General features: G+C 43.9%; 1 long non-coding RNA gene across 9 annotated transcripts in view; it reads left to right on the top strand.

Annotated features, from left to right (window-relative positions):
- The first annotated feature begins 7,818 nt into the window (after positions 1-7,818).
- Positions 7,819-20,885, top strand: part of LOC142007910 (uncharacterized) — a 53,028-nt gene continuing 39,961 nt past the window's right edge. For 4 of the 9 annotated variants that reach the window (XR_012644030.1, XR_012644038.1, XR_012644035.1 and 1 more), the window contains exons 1-4: positions 7,819-8,226; positions 8,485-8,617; positions 12,390-12,596; positions 20,679-20,724. This is a non-coding gene — a long non-coding RNA (uncharacterized LOC142007910). Of the gene's footprint in view, positions 8,227-8,484; positions 8,618-12,389; positions 12,597-16,420; positions 17,534-20,678; positions 20,725-20,885 lie in introns of those variants that run through there. The other 5 variants (XR_012644032.1, XR_012644031.1, XR_012644036.1 and 2 more) reach the window with 4 other exon arrangements.

The following is a 20,885-nucleotide window of genomic DNA, read 5'->3' as shown; positions in this document are numbered from 1 at the left end:
AGCCAGAAACAGAGGGGCCAGCCAGGGCCAGAATCAGAGATGGCAATGGAAAGGGGGAGAAGGTGGGAGGGCCTGGCAGTGGACCTTCCCTGGTTCACAAATTCCCTCATTAAGAACCAGTCAGGTCCTAGGGTGCCAGAACAATGAGGTCCAAACTGTATACATTCTAGCTCAGTGTTTCCCAAACTGGGTTCCATGCAACAGTGTTCCGTGAAAATATTAAGCAGATTTGTGATCAAAACATGCAAAAGTAATCTTCCCATTAAAATAAAAAAAAACGGTTAAATGTTACTTATTTTTATTTTCCAACAGTTTTCTGTAAAAATAGCAAATTTATAAAACCACACAATTTAAAAACATTATGTGCAGCAATTTTTCAGTATGAAACCCACTCTCATACCCCCATCAACCAGCATGTATGTGTTCTGTCAATATATTCCAAGCCCAAAAGTGTTCTGTGGCCAAATTAGTTTGGGAAATAACGTTCTAGCTCTTGCTTGAAAAATTAAAAGTACAATTACATTTGTCTTCAGCTGCTTGCTATTAAATAGGATTTGTTCAGAAATATTTGTTAGAGAGCTTCATTTTGATCCTACGCTCATTATTCAGCAGAGTGCATTGATTTTGGTGCAAAATATAGTCCTTTAAATGGCAGTTGAAAGAAAAGTGCTGCACTGCAAGAAATGTTACTGGTAGAAGAACTAGTGCAGAAGTTAAAGTGCATTTGCTCTTTTAAATGGGCAAGAAGAAACCCAATAAATCCTTCCAGATCAGAATTCTGAGGATGTTCTAAAACAAAAAGGAAATAGCTGGTGTTACTGGAGTTCTTTCACTGCAGTTCAGCTGTTATTTTATTTGCAGTCTTTCAAAATATTATTGGGTATGTTGAAATTAGATACAAGTGATTGTATAAAAACAAAGTAAATTTTAAATAGCTAAATAAAATGTTCTTTTCAATTATTGTCAAGCAGGTAGAATATTTTCCAACTATCTTTCTAGAATATCCTATGTTCAAGGGGAAACTCTGCCTTCCTATATCTAATGAAGCTGACAAACAACCATGATGGGCTATAGAGACAGAACTACATACAAGGCTAGGTGCTAAAAATTAGTTACCCATGTGACAAGTTGGAATGTGTGCATTGGAAATAACCTATTTATAAGATAAATCTTGTTTTGTAAAATGTGAAAAAAATTTGGAAATTGATTATTAAAATTAGGAGAAAAAGATATCTAGGAAATTCAACTTTGTACTCCTGTGCTATATGCCAATATTTTATTAAAATATTTCAAAATACAGCTTGTTTATCGTCTTCACTGCCCCGGCTCATTGCTCAGTACTGCCACCATGTGTTACCACTAATTCCTTATGAAATAAGACTACTCTTTAGCTATGTCTACACTAGCCCCTTCCTTTCAGAAGAGGCATGGTAATGAGGGAGTTTGGAAGATGCTAATGAGGCAGTCCCATGAATATGCAACAACTCATTAGCATACTGACAGCCATGTGCGATTCAAAAGTGCCGCTTTCAGAATGCACACCACCCATGTAGACAGGGGCCTTTCAAGAGGACCCCTGGACTTCGAAAGCCCCTTCCTTCTTTGGTTTTAGGAAGAAGGAGCTTTCGAAGTCAGGGGGCCCTTTTGAAAAGCCCCTATTTACATGGGTAGCATGTGTACCAAAAGCGGCAATTTTAAATCGTGTGCGGCCGCCATTATATTAATGAGGCGCTGCATGGTCATGGCAGCGCCACATCAGCATCTTCCGAACTCCCTCATTACTATGATCCATCCAAAAGAAAGGGGCTAATGGAGATGAAGCTTTTGAAACAAATAGATACTGAGGCTATGTCTACACTAGACATAGTAGTTGACCACCGACATGCAATTTTCACAATGTCAATTGCATAGCTAAAATCAACTTATAAGTGGTCGAATGCTAGGGCCGTCCTCACAGAATAAGGTCGACGGGAGCATTTCTCCCATCGAACTTCCTTAATCCTCACCACTCGCAAAGAGTTCTAGGATCATTGTTGACGCCGGAAAGCGTCGTTTCATGCATGTGTGAAACAAAACCTCAGAAGATGGACCCTGAATGGGTCGATCTGCGGCAGTACAGATGAAGGCTGGATTTAGTAGTGGAGGTCTGCTTGGAAAGAGGCATGATTCCACCTAGAAAAATAATATAATGTTAGAAGCAAGAGGGCAAGTCTTCTTTTAGAAAAGGTGGGCATGATTGGGAAGTGTACGATGTACTTCTGAAGCACCAATAGAGCTAGACAGCAACCTTGGCAGCACTCTTCATTGCAGTCAGGGGTAAAAGTAACTTAACATTTCTTACAGGTGCTAGGTCCCTGCCAGCTCTTTAAATAGCTCCTGCTAGCTTTTCCTGCAGTTCAGCCACCTCTTGCTGGAGCTGCACACCAGGGTGCACCTGCTTATTTCACCTTTGGTTGCAGGCCTATGTTGACCACTGGTACATAGCCAAAACACAGACCAAACCTGCTCTTCTTCTATGAGCACAAGGGTCATGATCTTTAGCGGCACTTATACACAATAATTAAGAGGTATAAGCTTAGAGCATTTAATATGTATGCATACCCAAATATCCCGTGCTCCTTCACTTCATAATAGCAGAACGATAAAGACATTTGACTTTCTGGAGCTAAATTTCAAAGCCTCTTAAGGGCTTAAGTGGCCAGATAGATACCTAATACTGGATAATTAGAAGAAAACTTCTCATGACCTCAGGTAATTCGAGTTTGGCTTCTTTCCCCAAAGTATGAGGGTCTATAGCCCTTTTATTTTCTGTTAAGGTAAGGGCCCTTCTTTCCATTGCCAGCCTCTGCACTTCTCCCCTCTTGGTGAGATGGGGCTTCAGGGAAAGCATCCTCTGTCTGCCATATTCAGGTATGTAGCCTTCCCCTTAGCAGAGGTTTAGGCTCATCATCTTCCCCATGGGTAGGGAACCCAGCCTCTCCTCCTGAAGCTGCTCACTCCCCTGCTGTCTGTAGTTTGTGCATCTCCTTTCTCCCCACACTCCCAACAGGGGAGGGTTTAAAAAGATCTCAGGAAGCCCTGAAATGGGATCAGCTAATCTTAGTTGGGCCAAGGTAGCTCTGTCTCACCTAATCCTAATCTGCCTAAGGCTATGTCTACACTGGCCCAGAAGATCGATCTGCTCAGGGTCAATCTTCTGGGGTTTGATTTCGTGTGTCGACCGCTGTGCCACTTGTGAGACAAAAGGAATAAGGGAGGTTGACAGAAGACACTTACTTTGCCTGGTGTAGACATAGCTATAGAACACCCCCTTTTAGGTGATCCTCATTGACCTGCAGTAAACAGGCCTACTGACAGGAATTCCAGACCTGCACAATCAATGGCCCCCTGTTCCCACAAGCCCTCCCCATGCTGCCCAGGACACCCCAAGCACCCCTCAATCAGACATCCCCCCTCATTGCTCACAACCCCACCCCCCAACTGCCACCCTGTCACAGCTCTGCCCCCCTGCAGTCCTGTGCCCAGCTCAGCCTCTTCCCTCTCTGCCACCTCAACCCACCTTTGCCCCTCAGAGGGCCTGTGCCCCTGCCCCAGCTCAGATCCTTTCTCTCAGCCTTCCCTGCCTACCTCTGTCCTCAACCCTCCACTATTCTCTCTTTCCAGCTCAGTTCATATGCCCCTCTAGGCCTTTGCTCCCTGCAGTCCCGTGCTGACCCTACTCCACGGCTCAGATTCTTCCTTCTCTTCCCAGCTTGACCCACTCTGTTCCCAGCCTGGCTTCCCCCCATTCCCCAGCCTGGCAGCTCTGTGGATCTGAGCTCCAGTACTCCCAGCAGTCCTGCCATGCTGCTACAGCAGCACTATTTAAAAGGTCCCCCCTTAAATCCAGCAGGCCTCTAAGCAATTGCCCCATTAGCCCCCCTCTGCAGGGTTGGCAGTAATCCACTTCTAGTCAATAGAGGAGTGGGTTTTGTTACCCTTCTAGGGCTGCCTTTCTCTTATTGCAGCCCTCTGGCCTGACCGTTACATTTATCCTAGCAAACACAATGGGAGATAGATAGATAGATAGATAGATAACATCTAGGCCTCAATGGTAACTTGTGTCAATATGTTCCACATGGCAATAATGCACTGTGTGAAAAAAACTTAGGCTGTGGTTGCACTACAGCGCTCTGTTGACAGAAGTCACTGTTGGAAGAGATTTCTTGACAAAACTTCTATTGACAGAGTGCGGCCATACACAAAACCCACTCAGGAGAGCACTCTGCACTGTCAACAGAGCAGCTGGGCTGCCTGGCCGCTCTCTTGACAAAACAGGCACCCAGAAGCACATCAGACAAGGTTGCCCATTGTTGTGGGTGCCCTGTCTGTAAAGAGAGGCCCTCTGGGGGCATTTACATAGCTATTTAATCAACAGAAATCTGTCAATGAAGGCGTTATGCCTCATATTCGAGAGGCAGAACCCTGTCGGGCAAAGTGCTGGGTTTCATCCATATGCTGTTGACAAAAGGCACTGTGTGTGTAAATACAGGGCAAAAACCTGCTCATGTAACCTTATGTATTCAGTACATGATAGGATGAGGTAAAAATTTATTATATTTACAAGCTAAACATTTTTAGCACAGTTTGGTTCTTTGCTTAAGTTTCAGTTCTTTTAAGGATGAGATTAAGTGACATTTTGTTACTGGTTATTCATAATTTTACAGGATACAATTTCTATTAATCTATGAACTCAGGCTTGCGTTGCCCCCAATACTGTACATCACTTTGAAGTATATGCTTAATTAAGGCTTCAGTTTAGCAAGGCACTTAAGCGCATGCCTAACTTTAAGTGCAGCGTTGCCAACTCTCGCAATTGGCGGAGTTTGTGGGGACAAGTGATTCCATGACTATTTCAGTTTTTTTTGTAAAAAAAGGAAGCTTCAAACCCTCACGTTTGCAAAGAAGTTTGAACATGTGAACCTCAAGGCTCAAATACCAGACAGGAAAGAAATACAATCAAAACCATTTTAAATCAAACGACTATTAAGCCAATCCCCTTAATTTTTTAACATTTGGGGCTGGCGGGCCTGTTGAAATCAAAGGTACTGTGCACATGCTTAAAGTCTGACCCTCAGTTCCCTTAAAATTAAACCTAATTAAAGGCTAATGCAGCTCCCATGACAAAACTTCTATTAACTTAAATGCATGATAATTAGGTGTATGATATTTTTGTTAATCAAGTAGCCCTCAAAATGGCTAAGCACTCTCCACATATAGTTGAAGACATCATTCCTATTCCTGAAGAGTACACATGCTAAGATATACTTCAACACGCTAATTATCTTAGTCTGTGGCTTCAGGAACTTTGTACGTCTTCCACCTCCCTATTGTTTCACCTCTAAAGAATTTTCCAAATAAATCCCTGGCATTAAAATCAATACCATACAGTGGGAAAGAGCACTGAAAAATAGGTCTGGGTGCTCACACAGCTAATCTGTCATAATATCCTATCCAGTTGTTATTTTGCTTGCCTCCCCATTCACTTGTCTGGCTCATACACCTGTTACCGTTTATCTTTTAAACTGGCATTTCTTTGTGGCGCGGACTATCATTCTCTATATGTCTATAGCACATAGTACAATGGGGTCCTGGTTTAGGCTTCTAGTTGGACTACTATAAAATGTTTAATAAAATAAAAGAATATGTAATAATTAAAGAATTGTGGCAGTTGTTATGTTGGCTAATACCCTAAAGATCAAATTGTGTGTCTTTAGAATTATAAAATGAACGAGAGAACATGCCTGGCTCTCCCATTGAAAGCCACATCATTTTGCATACGTAGAAAAAGCTCTCAGGTGCCCATGATTTCCAGTTAAGTTGACACATAAGGCCCATGTTGGTGTTTGTTCTTCACAGTCAAGGAGAGGGGAAGTACATTAAGTTCCCATAATTTACTTCAAAGCTCAGAAATAGGTGCCAGTGCCCTGAATGCCTTATTGTCTGAAAACAATCACTTCACCCTGTTGAAGCTGGTGTCACTGCCTGCAACAAGAGGGAAGAGGGGGGGAAAAAGGTATTTTGAAGAAGTTGGAGCGATTCCAACCAAAGTGTACATGAATTAGATTTAGCTGCTAAAGTGATCTATATGAGCTTCATGCAAAGCACAAAAGGCTCTACATCAACTACCCCTCTGACAAATCTAAATAAGATCTTGCAGATGAACCAGGCAGCAATGAAGCGTGGCTTCTGTTCTTGGCAGCAGCATGGGAAAAGCTAGAAATAATTAAACTAGTGGTTGTTCAAATCATTGATGACTGAGTTTGTTTGTGCTCCAAAACATTGTTGCAGCTCATAATTTCACATTTCTATGATAAAAGTAAGACCCAGTTCAGTGGAGGTTCTAAAAATCTTACGGTGATCAGCGTTATTCAGTCTGAATAGCTGTTTTCTTGCATCCTGTATTACTGTTGACACATTTATATTTCTTTTTGGTTAGAGAATTTTCAGCAATTCTTATAAAGCTGTCAAATGCGGATCAGTTTGTTACCAAGTTTTAGGATAGTTGCAGCGCTAGTATACTCTTCTAAGCACTTTGTCAGGATGGAACAATGACGACAGAAGTAAGAAACCTATATACCTTGCTGTGTCCTGTTGTCTTGCTCCAGTGAGGAGAACTGGAATACTAACATTGCACAAAGAATAGCCTTTGATTTAGGCCCAGATTTTAAAAAGTATTTCGGTATCTAAAAACGTAGCTAGGTGCCCAGCCAGATTTTCAAATACCTCTAAGCCCCTAACTCTGATGTAGGTGCGCATGCACTTTTGAATATCTTTGGGTATCATATAAAAAACACTGTCAATGTAATCTAATACATCAGAACAAACTTTTTATTTTTTCTGTGATTGAAATCCTCTGAGGATTTAAAGGTGTGGTGCCCAATATAAATAATTATAACTGGGAGTAGTATGTGCTGACGTGCAGCTCACCTTTAATATCTACTTTCTTCCCTCTCTGTGTGTATACCACCCATGATTGTTACGGGTGAATTACCTGTGTGCACTGCAGGAGTGTGAATTCCAATGTGTATACTTTCTTAAAACTCACGACTCCTAGGCCAGATCCTAAGCTGCTTCAGTGGGAAGTCCTGCTCAGAAAGTGATGTCACCATCTAGCTTCTGAGGAAGTACTAAGCACCCAAAACTCCCATTAAGTCAGTGGAAGTTGGTACCTCTCTGGCATGTCTACACTACAAAGGACCCACAGAAAGCTGGGTTCAAACTCCATCACTTTGTTGTAAGGGCACAGCTCAGACCCACATCCTGTATCTGTGCCCTGAAAGTCTGTTAATGAAATACCTTTTTTTGCCAGTACTTGCTGGTACTGAGTATTGGCACCTCGCAGCCCCAGCTGCAAGATTGGCTGGGGGCGAGGGAGATGACAGGGAGCCAGCTGAGTACCAGCTCCTCTCTCTTTCTCTCTCTCTTTTTTTTTTTTTTTTTTTGCAAAAAAGGCACTGGATAACTCTGTCTCCAAATCCTGCGGGCCAGTGTTTCTTCTCCTTTCTATCCTCAACTACACAATTTTCTCCCAGGAAATAGTGACAGCCCTCCCGGTTCAAATAAGTTTCTCCACCTTTAACACTTCCACTTTATTCTGACTACTGAAATGCAAACAGGATGTACCAATCTCCTATGTTAGCGATTTGCCAAGTGTGCTGCTACTCCGTCACGGGACCACAGTCAGACTCTGGCAGATATCTGGTGTGAAGTGAGCAAGATGTTTGACTGCAGTAAGAGTACCATAAATGACCTTTTATACCCCAAAATAGTGGACAAATCAGCAGCACTGGCGATTCAACATACTGGTGACTTGTTCAAGGGGTGGATGAAGCAAGTCAAGACAACGATGAGAACTGCACTTTTGTGAATTCCCTGTCATCCTGCATCTTTTATGAGGACTCTAAGTGCTAGATACTGTGCTGAGCACCGAGTTGTTCACAATAGCCTGATTAGTCAGAATGCTTCTGACCCTGAATTTATTATAGCACTGAAGCAGCTGCCAAGTCAGGCTGACAAAGTGACTATGGTACGCATGCCAGTACCCGAGAAGTCTTTCATTGGAGCAGCTGCAGCAAGTCCTGGGTTTACATTCAGAGGAACTATTTGATGACCTTCTGGAAGACAAGTCCACTGCAGAACTGTCTGGAGAAACAGAAGAAGAGGCAAAAGTAGCTGTAGTGCCTGGTAAGTTTCTGGCCCCACTTCTGCTGTTATCATTGTGCAAATGGGAGTGATTTCTGGTTTAGAACCTAATTCCATTTTTCTTACAAGTCATGGATTGCAGCATGTACCCTTTAATGTTCCCTAAAGCCTTGGCATCTACCCCACACTCTGACACCAGATGGAATTCAAAATGGAGTCAGGAAGCAAAACTGTTACACAACCACATGCAATTAAGTGTTTATAATATATTCTCACATCCTAATAAAAATTCTTACTCAGGTTGCAAGAAAAAGAAGAACCAAGTAACAACCTGCCATTCTTCAGTGCTCCAGAGAACTTCAGCTGTGATAGACCTTCAGAAAGGACAGACTGAAGCTGCAACAAACCCTATAAAGAAACTGGAGATATTCAGGTATCACCTTTAATTTATTCCATGGGGAGGATGGTGGAACATATCTTTAAACCCCTTGCTTTTACTGAAAATGGCCAGAAAGATGACTGCAAAAGAATTCTGGCTACGTGCAATGCATACTTTATACCTCAGAGGAATGTGGTTTATGAAAGAATATATTTTTACCAGACAATTCAGGAACCTAGAGAAAATGTTGAATCTTTTTAAAAGAGCTTTTCATGCAATGTCTGAAAATTGATTTTTTGGCAGCAAAAGCAAGATGATTATTGAGTAAGCAGACAAACTCTCAAAGCAACTATAGTGAAAGTAAGACTTAAATCCACCCACAGCTATACAGATGCAAACCAGTCTGCACTTGTCAAATGGGAGAACAAGAGTCAGAACAACATGAAAACCCTGAAATGAATACTAAAAGTTATTGCCATTAACACCCTGAAGCTATTAGGCAGTCCTAGGCAAACAACAAAGCTGTTCAAGCTAAATGTACAAGAGATGTGGAAAAGTTCATAGCCTAATAAATACACGTGTTAAAAGTGCACAAAATATGGGCATTCTGCAACTGTTTGTTGTATCGAGGCAGTTAAGGTGTTGACTGATATAGACGAGCAAGATTGGGCTAGTTTGGGCTCAGGGCTCAGGGAGGGGTTCCTTTTCCCTGAGTTTGTGGGCAGCCACCCCACCTCAGTACACACATAGCTCAGTCACACATGGGGAAGGAACTGCAACAACAGTTGGGAGCAAGCAGACAGCTCAGGCCTATAAGCAGGGCTCAGGCCTATGATCAGGCTGACCACACAGTCAGTATGCCAGGCCCTCACTTTGGGCAGGTGGCAGGAGTTCAAGGGCTCAGGCCTATAGTCGGGCCAAGCAAACAGTTAGTATAAGCAAATAGTCAGTAAGCCCAGACGCTATCTCAGGGTGTGACAACCAATTGTCAGGCCTTTTAGCTCTGACAGAGAGCCAACAAGAACAGGCATTTGCCTAGAGATGTGGGGGGAAACTGCTAGGGATTGAAGTGGATTGTGGGGGAGACTGCCGTGGACGGAGGGGGCAGAGAGAATGCATGCCCACTACCTCCAGTGCATCCCAACCCTGGGCCCTAACAGCAGCAGTTCAACATACTGCTAGTCTGTGTGGATCCTAACCATAGCACACTGACTCGCTCATGGGCACTGCTCCAGCCAGGCTAAGGTCAACAATCCCCGTGACACTTCCTAACTCTGCCTCTGGGCATACCTGACTCAATAGCTCTGGGCAAGTATCTAGCTCCTCAGGCATCTGGGTCCTAAATGATCTCCTGGCCCTACCTGTTATATTTCCTGTCCTGCCTCCTGACTTCCTGCCTGATGGTGGGTGGGGCCACTGCACCTCACTTCAAAAATACTTCAGGTGGATGTTTTCAGAGTACTGTCCATAATGACTCTAAAATCTCTTTCTTGAGTGGTACAGCTAATTTAGACTCTCATCATCTTGCATGCATACTTGGGATTACATTTTCCAATGTGTATTACAGCAAAGGCTTTATTATCTGGCATCACTGGGAACCCACGGATGCTGGATAATAAAATGTACTGGTTGGTAGATCTGGAGTCAGCAGCTGGCCCCACTCTATCCCTCATCCCCAGCGGGGCAGTGGGCAGCTGGGCCCACGGTAGTGGGACACCAGCCATGTGGCAGCCGGCCCTGGCCAGGACACTGGCTCATGTCCTGCAGCCCCAGCTGGGCATGCTGGCTAACTAAATGTGCCGGTTATCTGAATGCCGGATAACCAGGCTTTTACTGTATTTGTATTTATTAATGCTGAATTTCATCTGCAATTTTGTTGCCCAGTTTGAGAAATCTCCTTTTAACTCTTCACAGCCAACACTGGATTTAATTATCTTAAGTAAGTTTGAATTGTCTCCTAACTTTGCCATTTTACTGTTTACCCTCTTTGTAGATAATTTATGAATATAACAGTACAGATCTACACACTGCTATTTGCATCTCTGACCTTCCCTACCCTTCTTACCCTTTGTTTTATGTCTGTTAACCAGTTACTGGTCCATGAGAGGCCTTTACTCTTTTATCCTGTGACTACTTACTTTACATAAGAACCTTTGACGTGGAACTTTGTCAAGGGCTTCTGAAAGACAAAGTGCACTACATCACGTAATCACCCTTTTCCACTAGCCTCTTGGCACCCTAAACAATTCCAGCAGACTGGTGAGGCATGATTCCCCTTAAAAAATCCATGTTGGTTCTTCCCTAACATATCTCATTCTTCTTCGTGACTGTAAATTCTCTACTTTGCTATAGGTTCAACTAATTTTCCTGGTACTGAAGTTAAGCTTATTGCCCATGATTGCCCAGATCATCTCTGGATACTTTTTTAAAATAAAATAGTGTTACATTTGCTATCCACCAGTCATCTGGTACAGAGGTTGATTAAAGTGATAGGCTTCATACCACAAGATGTAGTTCTGCTATTTTGTATTTGAAGTCCATCAGCAAATCTGGTCCAGGTGACTTATTACTGTTTAATTTACCTATTTGTTCCAAAATCTTCTCTTTTGGCACCTCAATCTGGGACAGGTCCTCAGATTTGTGACCGAAAAGAATGGTCCATATATGTCAACTTCCTTCAAATCTTTACAGTGAAGATGATGGAAAGAATTAAATTAGCTTCTCTGAAATGGCCTTTTCTTCCTTGAGTATCCCTTATCACAGCAGTGGGCAAATATTGGCCCATGAGCTGGATCCAGTTTGCCAGGGTTAGTCCCTTGTGGGCTGCTGCTACTGTATTTACCTGTGCCTCTGCAGGTACAGGCGCTTGCAGCTCCCATTGGCCGTGGATCACCATTCCTGGCCAATGGGAGCTGTGTGAAGTTGTGTCCCAGTCCATGGCATTTCTCACACTTCCCATTGGACAGTAACAGCAATCCGCACGCAAGGGGCACTGCATACACACACATCTGCAGAGGTGCAGGTAAATATAGGGGGTAGTCATGGTAAACCGCCATTGTCTTATTGCCTGCCCCTTCCTTAGCACTTTGATTGTCCAGTGGCCATCCTCACTGTTTGACATGCTTACCTCTGAAGGCATACTTAAAAGCAATTTTAGTTAGTTTTTGTATCTTTTGCTAGTTACTCTTCAAATTGTTTTTTGGCCTGCCTAATTATTCATAGACCTTCCAGAGAGGGCCAACAGGCAGCTACAGTATCAAGACACAAAATCAAATGCATAAATTCCTTCCAAGGTGACAAAGAGTTCAACACACTGTTTGCCCTCACCAGAGTTTTCAGCCCCATTTCTGGGCCTCATAAATCCCACCCTTCACTTGGGCTTCTAAGCAAGCCTTGTCTCCTTCCTGTGGCTTAGGGCACTTCCTAGCAGCTGATGAGGGAACCCAGGCCTGTCTGCTACTCTGTGTCCCAACCTAGGGACTGTGTAAACAGAAACCATGTACTGCTGCCTCCAGTTTGCTGTTGCTATTTCCCAGAAATTTTCCTTTGTAGCTCCTCTCTTTTTGCCCTTACCACAAAGCTGAAGTTCTCAGATCCTCCTAGCTGAAAACCCATCTTCTGTCTGTAAGCCCCTCTGTATGTGGGAGCCTCTGGCTGTTGCTGTGTGTTGCTATCTGGCTCTGGAGGCTGCAATTCCCACCAGGCTTTGGGAAGGAAAGGGAGCTTTTTGGCTAGGCTAGAAAAGGAAGATGGTGGCCTCCTGTTGTTGGAAAGTTGAGGCTGATGGAACAGACTGCTTCAAGGGAAGTGTAAAGTTTTCTCTCAGCCAGGAACTGCTTTGGGGAGCTGCAGCCTGCTGATGAGAGACCCTGCAGGGAAGGAACTTTATCTGTGTCTGTTAGAGCACTGCAGTGGCCACTTCCAGGTCAGAGAGGCTGGTCTGCTTGTTGCTTTGCCTGGACTGACACACAGAACCCTCACCACGCTGTCTGCAAGCCAGTGAACACCAACAGCCGCACACCAATGCAAGCAGGTAACTGGAAATTTGATAACTAAATAGTGTACACTCTGGGGTGGGATGACTGATGGCAGTGTACATGCCAGTTATGTTTCATTTATTTCTGTGTATATTGTTAATTGATTTCATTTATGTTTAGTCTGCAACCCTTTCTCTTTAAGTTGTTAAGTAAAGGTGTGTGTTTGATTTTTATGTGGTCTATTAGATACATACTATTTATAATTGCTGTTTGGGAGTTAAATCCAGAGTATTGCTGGAATAAGTTTCCTGGAGGTTTCCAAAGGCACACCATTCAGCGTGTACAGCGGCCAGCCTGGTGGAGGCACCACCATTTTACACAGCTTTAGAAATCAGGGGTGGAAAAGCGATTCTCAACTATCCAACATCACCACTGGGACACTCAGGATCTTCTTTAATATCGAACCCATAAGGTGCACAGACTCACAACTGAGTGCTGCCTGCTCCCATTAAGTAACCCAGGGAGGACAGAAGAGGGGTTACATGTCTTTTCCTCGAGCACCTGTAACTGCCTGTAGCTCCCTGACTCTGACTCACCCAGTGACATGCTCAGTTGCTGCAGCTCCTTTTATCTGATCCCACTGGGCTCTGATTGGCTTCTTCCATACATCCTCTGTAGGTGGGCCTGGAGGACTTACCATCACTACTCTTTCCGGGTAGTCTATAGTAGCACCACAGGGCTAACAGCAGGGGGCCTTCAGGGCCACATATGTCTTGTCACTACACTATGTAAGGCGACATCACACATACTGTAGGGGTCCCAAACTTAAGCTATGATGGGGGCCCTCACTTGACAAGTACCACCTATGTTCCTCCATGTTGCTGGCTCCAGTTATTGTGAGCATGCAGACCCAAAGGAGAGTTCAGCAGGAGGTACTGGAGATCTGGCACAATTTCTGGTAAAATGCCATGAGATGGACAGTCGAGTTTCCCCCAAATTTACCACAAAGGGATAGGGTGCAGCTGGGAAGGGCATTAGGAAGCCTGGAATAAGCCAGATTCACTCGGGTTTGTGTAGTGCAGTGTGGTAGTGTGAAGATGGGTTTGAGACCTAAGTCCAGCAATTGTAAACCCAGCGTGACTGCTTCATGCAGACACTCAAGCACATGCTTACACATATAGAAAACTGCAGGCTTAAGTCCTGTAGACCTACACTTACACTGCAGTGCAGACATACCCTTGAGTGCTATTGGAGTAGCCCCAAAATCTTTCAGTGTAAGTAGAAGTATCACAGAATCACAGGGCTGGAAGGGACCTCAGGAGGTCATCTAGTCCAGCCACCTGCTTCAAGCAGGATCAACCTCCACTAAGTCATCCCAGCCAAGACCTTGTCCAGCCGGGATTTAAAAACCTCAAGGGATGAAGAATCCACCACCTCTCTAGGCAACACATTCCAATGCTTCACCACCCTCCTGGTGAAGTAGTTTTTCCTAATATCCAACCTACTCCTGTCCCTCTTCAACTTCAGACCATTACTCCTTGTTCTGCCATCTGATACCACTGAGAACAGTTTCTCACCCTCCTTTTTAGAGCTCCCCTTCAGGAAGTTGAAGGCTGCTATTAAATCACCTCTAAGTCTTCTCTTCTGTAAACTAAACAAGCCCAAATCCCTCAGCCTATCCTCATAGGTCTTGAGCTCCAGACCCTTAATCATTTTTGTTGCCCTTCGCTGAACCTGCTCCAGCAAATCCACAGCCTTTTTATACTGGGGTGCCCAAAACTGGACACAATATTCCAGATGTGGCCTCACCAGTGCTGAATAAAGAGGAATAATTACTTCTCTAGATCTGCTCGAAACGCTCCTCCTAATGTACCCCAGTATGCCATTTAGCCTTCTTGGCTACAAGGGCACACTGTTTACTCATATCCAGCCTTTCATCCACCATAACCTCTAGGTCCCTTTCCATCGTACTGCTGCTGAGCCAGTCAGTCCCCAGCCTGTAGCAATGTTTGGGATTCTTCTGCCTCAGGTGAAGTGTCTGGATAAATGATGGTGGAAGACGGTTTCTACTTAAGAGAAAATAGAGCATACAAGAAAATTTTATTTATCACCATTTTTATGTACTTATTCACCTGTGACAGCTTCATTCTATTTCCTATTATCAGATCATGTACTATGGTTATGATCCATAAGTTGTATTTCAGAGTACAGAAAGCCCTTTTCATAATCATTTCTACCAAAACATTAGCCTCATAATGAGTGGCACTTGCATGGAATAGATGGACTGATTTGCATAGTTGTCCTCTAAGGAATGTAACACCAAGCATATTACTAATTTGTTTCTGAGGCAGAAAATTGAATAGTGAAAATTCACTAGTGATCACATTATTAGCTATTGGAGGAAGACATCTGCTTTATTTTAATGTCTTTAAATTTAGAACTTAATTGTTCTGCAATAGCTTCTGTGGTCATTGTTACTGTAGCTTATGCCAAAAATGTAGGTTTTATTAGAAAGGTTCAGTAAAGTGTGGGCTGCTCAGCCACATTGGATTTTTTCAAATTTACGACGGCGACCATGTTGACTCCTGGATCAGTCAGGTATCCTGGAGGTGTAAAGATGAAAGAAAGCCAGATTTGTTCCTGTCCTGGATTATGCATCTGAAGAGGCACAGCACAGAGCCTGGCTTAACATTTCTCAACAAGCCCTCTCTATCTCTGTGTTTGGCTACCAGCTATTCCTCAGCGCTCCCATCTGCTCACTGTTACGGTTTTGGATTCTGTCAGCTGCAGACATAAGAATTTCTGTTTAGTCAGCTCCATATCTCAGGGGAACCTCTGTCTCTACAGCACTTTGTGAAGCTCAGCCTTTTCAGCAGCCTGTTTGGCATCCAGTTACTCTGGCACAAGAATGCTATATAGAAGCTGATTACTTTTCTTTCCCTTCATCATGCTGTAAGAGCTTCTTCCTTCAGGAAAGGCATTAGCTCAAAAGTGAACCGAGGACAGGTGGTCAGAAACCGTAATCAAATCTGTTCTGTGCTGTCATTTTGTTATGGGTGTTTTTTCTGCTCATCCTCTTATAGAAGTCTTAATCTAGAATGATTGTGTTTATATAGCTTGTGTGCGTGTACGCAGTGTGTGTACGTGTGTTTTACAGCTTATTTCTAGTATTCTTGTCTTTAATCTCCTATTACCTAATTCAGTCATATCGTTGTAATATGTGGACATTAGTGATATTGCAAGAATGACCTTGAGCAGGTCACGGAACAATATGTGGCACTGGGGAAAAGGATAAAGCAGTTTGAGGTGCAGGTCGTGCTCTTGTCATCCTCCTTGTTGAAGGAAAAGACCCAGGTAGGGACTGTTGAATTGTGGACATAAATGCATGGTTCTGCAGGCCGTGTCAAAGAGAGGGCTTTGGATTCTTCAACCATGGGATGATGTTCCAGAATCAAGGATAGCTAGGAAACGATGGAATCCACCTAATGACGAGAGCAGTTCAAGTTGATATTTTTTGTTCATTATTGCCCCAGCTTCATTCTTTCCACTCTTTCTGTTTTAGTTTAAATGACTTGACTTCCTAACCCAATCCTCCAGCTAAAGTAATGCCTTAATTTTATGCTTATCCTAAGGCAGCAAGAAATATTCTTTGTGTGAGATTGCCACGTGGCTATTATATAGCTACTGCATGTTGTGCATTGTTAAGAACTAGAAACAGAAATCGAATTCTAAATCATTTTCTAATTCATTTTTTAAAATATTGTTATAAGGGATTTTGTTCCATGAGAACTCAGAAAAATAAAATACAGGCCCTCACAGTGTGCTACAAAGTGCTTGTTATTTTGCTATTTTAATATGCTCTTACTGTCTTTGCAAACAGATGCTCCAAATACTATTTATAATTAAATACTAAGGGCTAGATTTGCATGAGGGTCGAAGCCAGCAGAAGACAGTGCCAACTCCAGCACAGGAATGGTTGTGGGTGCACGAGATGTTTGCAACCTTCCCTGTGCTGTGGGATCTGACAGAAGCCAAGCCACCGCCTCAAAACAGGTGTACTAGCTGCAGATGGCACTTGGCCAACTGGGGGATGCACTGATGCAAAGCACTTCACCGCAGCCTTTTCTGGCAGAGGTTCTAGAATAACCAGCAGAAATGAAAGCTTCTGTCCACGGCTTGAGTCCCCAGGGAAGATGAAGACGATGGATACGCTGCTTGGTTTCCTCTGGGAGTCAGGCCCACGGAGACGGAGAGTGGGGCAAAGAGGGCAGATGCCTCTGGGCCTGGCTTTTCAAAGGGGCCTGGAGCTCCAGCCCCCACCACTTCTACTTTGGCAGCGTCAGTGATTTGAGCTCCAGAGCCCTTTGAAGTGCTGTGGCAGCGCTGCCTTGCCACTGCAGGCGGCTGTGAGGGAGTGCGTGTGGAGGGGCAGTGCCATGGTCCAGATGGCACTGAGGGCTGAATGCCCCTTCTGAGGTGTGGAGCTGGGCCTCCGTCCACATTGCACTGAGGCCGGCTGTAATCCTCAGTGAGAGGGGGAGCTGCAAATAGAATCTCCTGCTGCAGCCAGGGTGATTCTGACCCGGGATCATCAAGAGAGCAATGGGAACGGATCCTCTTCAATGGAGCTGTGCACCTTATACCAGCTCGTGCTCGGGCCCTTACTTTATCAAGTCCTCCTTGGGAAAAGTTTTCTAAAAGACTAATTTTATTTTATGTGTTGTAATAAAAACAGAACACTAAGAATTGTGCATCTCTGACTTTAGCCACAGCCAAAGAATATTAAATAAGCTTCATGTTGTTGACTTAGTTTGCTGATATGCCGGTAGGCAGCTTGAAACATGTGACTCTCACATGAAATGATGATTATTGAGTGGAGGACAGTGTGTTTACACAATTACTAATTAATTTGTTACTATAATTATTATTAATTATTGGAATAGCTCCCTAGGATGATGAGGGTCAATCATACTTTGGAGACTTGGGCTCTGCTGTGAGGGTCTTAAAATACATAATGGCTAGATGGATATAAAGTAAGAACCCACTATCTGCTTCTGATCCTCAGTCTAGTCATGGTTAATTGGCTCATTTCATTTAAGTTTAGTGGGGGGCATTTGCATGGGGAAAGGGTAATGGCCAAACACATCCATCCAGGGATAGTGTTCCATGCATAACGGCAGAATGGAAGGAGTCATGGAGAACGTTATGTGAGAAGCTGTCAGACAAAGAGAGGCTGGAAGCATTGGCATAATAGAGATGGGGAGCAATGTGATGAGACATGAGTGGGCAATCGGGACGGCATTGTGAAGCGCTTTGAACATGAAGATAAGAAGCATGAACTGATGCAGCACAGAGAACTACACTGGAGGAATTCAAAATAGGACGTGGGACAGAGTCAGAGCAACAGGCCAGGAAGGTGATGTTAGCAGCTGTTTTTAATTCACTGAAGGGCTGATGTGGGAGGCCAAAGAGGAGGATAGGAGATTAATATTGTCCCTTTGCCAAGTTCGGGGCCTTGCGGGTCATTTTTCCCAATGGAACAGAAATGAGGAATGCAAAGCCTATTTGTAATTTATTTACAGTATTTGTACAATGTGTTCCTGGGAGTCACAGAAAGTGCTGCTGCTGGGAACCTGTGTCCTGTCCCACACTGCAACCTCCTACACCAGCCTAGAGTGCCCTCCCGTACTCAAACTTCTTCCTGGAGCCCACACTCCACAACACCCCAACCCCGTGTTCCAGCCTGGAGCTCCCTTTTGCCGCCCTAGAACCCTCTCATCTCTGGTCCCGCCCCAGAACCCACACCCCAAGCGAGAACTCTCACCCACCTTCCACTCTCAGTCCAGAGCCAGCCCAGTGAAAGTGAGGGAGGGTGGGGGAAAGTTGGCAACCTTACTGAGCACCCCCAGCTCCAACTGAAAATTAGAATTAACACATGTACTCAAATTACCATGCTGTCCTGTATTTATGCCACATTCAGACGCCAATATATTTCCCTGAGAAATATAAAATACCAGAAATCTAGTTAATTAGTAAGTGGACTTTTTTGTGTGAGCATAATGGAAATAAGTATTCTGGTCAACATTAACAGAAAGAAACACGATGGCAATGAGATGATTCCTGTGTTGTGAAGAGCAGCCAAAGCATTTTGTAACAGCTTGACAGCCAGGCTTGCACATGTTTGCAGGCCTAATTAACACACGAATGCTTAAAAGAAGGAGGGAGCCTTCTCCATAATACAGAGATAGAAAGATGCAAAGACCTGTGGACTATTATAAGCATGCTGAAGTGCCATTCAGAAAGATTCTTTACCAGAGGACTATAAGCTTCAGAATGCAAATTTCTTTTACACTTAAATGAATGTCTAGGAGGCACTAGCTAGTCAAATTTCCCGGTGCAGCAGGAAGGGCACAGACTTGATATTATATCAGTTATAAGTTACTGGCACAAAAGTGTTAAAATTCACTTGTGTGTGCATGCTTGCGAACCACCTGCTGCACATATGTGATTTGGCTTTGCCACACGTGGATACATGCATATGCAAATGCCCCCCAACTCATGTGCACTCAGCAGGTGTCGCCAAGGCTCTGACTTCCAGAATCATGTGAATACCTCAGGATCCACATTTTGTGGGGTTATTTTAAAATATATTTCTACCTCTGTGGGTCAGGAGAAAAGGTTGGAAACAAACATGAATTGAACACAATCTAATGCAGTGGAAGCGGCTTGAGGCCTCAAAAAGGCTACCACAGAGAGGAGCAGTAGACACTAGGGTCATGGAGTGAGCTACCTGGCCCCACGAGCACCACCACACCACAAACCAGGCTCCTTGCTGAAATGAGAGCCCCTTTGTACTGCTCTGGGAAGCACCAGCCTGGCACAGCTCTGGTGGCATCCACTTCTCAGTAGTCTGAGCAAGGGAGGCCTTGCCGTTGTTCCTGCTGCTGTCAGGGGGAGCAGCCTGCTGCCACTGGTTTGCCTTCTGGGATGGGACTGAAGGAACACCTCATTTGGTCTTGTGTTGTCAGTCTGCATTGCTTTAATCTGCCCAGGGATGTTGTATGGTACAAAATAGAATTTAAAACATTTAGAAAAAAAAGCTTACTCTTCTCGGGTACCTGGAAATCTATTGTCACTGATTTTTTTTTTTTAAGTGGACATTCAGTGTTTTACGCGTAGGTAATACAAACATTCCCCAGTGGAGTCCAAGGGCTTGGCTATACTACCACCTTCCTTTGAAGGAAGGATGGTAATTAGGGTGTTGGGAGTTTACCCCCCGCAGCAACTTACAAGTTTTAAACTTCGAAGTACCGGCACGTATCTAGCTGCGGCTCACCTGGTGGTACTTCAAAATTTTGAGGAGTAAAAGGACTTCGAAGTTGCCCTGGTGCTTTGAAGTACCAGCGGGTGAACTGCGGATAGATGCGTGCCAGTACTTTGAAGTTTAAAAGTTCGAAGTTGCTGGGGGTGGGGAAGAGAATTTGTTTAATGAAGTGCTGCATATGCACCATAGCACTTCATTAGTAAATGCCCAACACCTTAATTACCAACCTTCCTTTGAAGGAAGGTGGTAGTGTAGACAAGCCCCAAGGGTATTAGGTAGCTGTCCATGTGACCCTTCCGTTCACTGGAGGCATACTCTTTTTAACAGACTCTCTTTATCCTTCTCTCATGCCTGAGCTTACATGCAAGAAGACTCATATTTTGTTTTTTAAATATGTTTTTGTTTTTGTTTTACAGTAGTGCCTAAAAGCCCAACCAAGAACAGGACCCTATTGTGCTAGACACTGCAATAAAGACAAAGTGGGAGACAATTCCTGCTCCATAGAGCTGACAATCTAAATAGACAGGACTGTCACACAGGAAACACACACAGCCAGGAGAACTGAATTGCTCAAGGTCACCGAGCAAGTTGGTGGATCTGCTGGGAATAGTCAGTTCTCCTAAATTCTACTTCAATACCCTCCCCTTTAGTCCACACTGCATTTCTGAGTGCAGAATTATACTCTGTCAGTCATCATAGTCATAATGGCTGCTATAGCATTGTCTTTCATTTGCTAATATCTGGGTGTTCCATTCAAGATTCTAAATGATGTGCCTGTAATTACAACATTTAATGCTGATTTATTCTTTTACAGTTGGGTACTCTCACACTTAGTCCATCTAAAAAGCAGACATCTACAAGTGAGTGAACCACCTGAATGTCAATTGTCTTTAGAGAACAGATCACATCAGAGCTACATTTACACTCCACAGCTCTTTCGAAGAAAGCCCTTCCAGGAGATCTCTTATGAAAGAACGTCTTTGGAAAGAGTGTGTCCACACACAAAAAAGCGGATCCAAAG

Source organism: Carettochelys insculpta, chromosome 2 (assembly GCF_033958435.1).
Source record: "Carettochelys insculpta isolate YL-2023 chromosome 2, ASM3395843v1, whole genome shotgun sequence".
Taxonomy (NCBI): domain Eukaryota; kingdom Metazoa; phylum Chordata; order Testudines; family Carettochelyidae; genus Carettochelys; species Carettochelys insculpta.
This window is presented reverse-complemented; position numbering and strand designations above follow the sequence as displayed.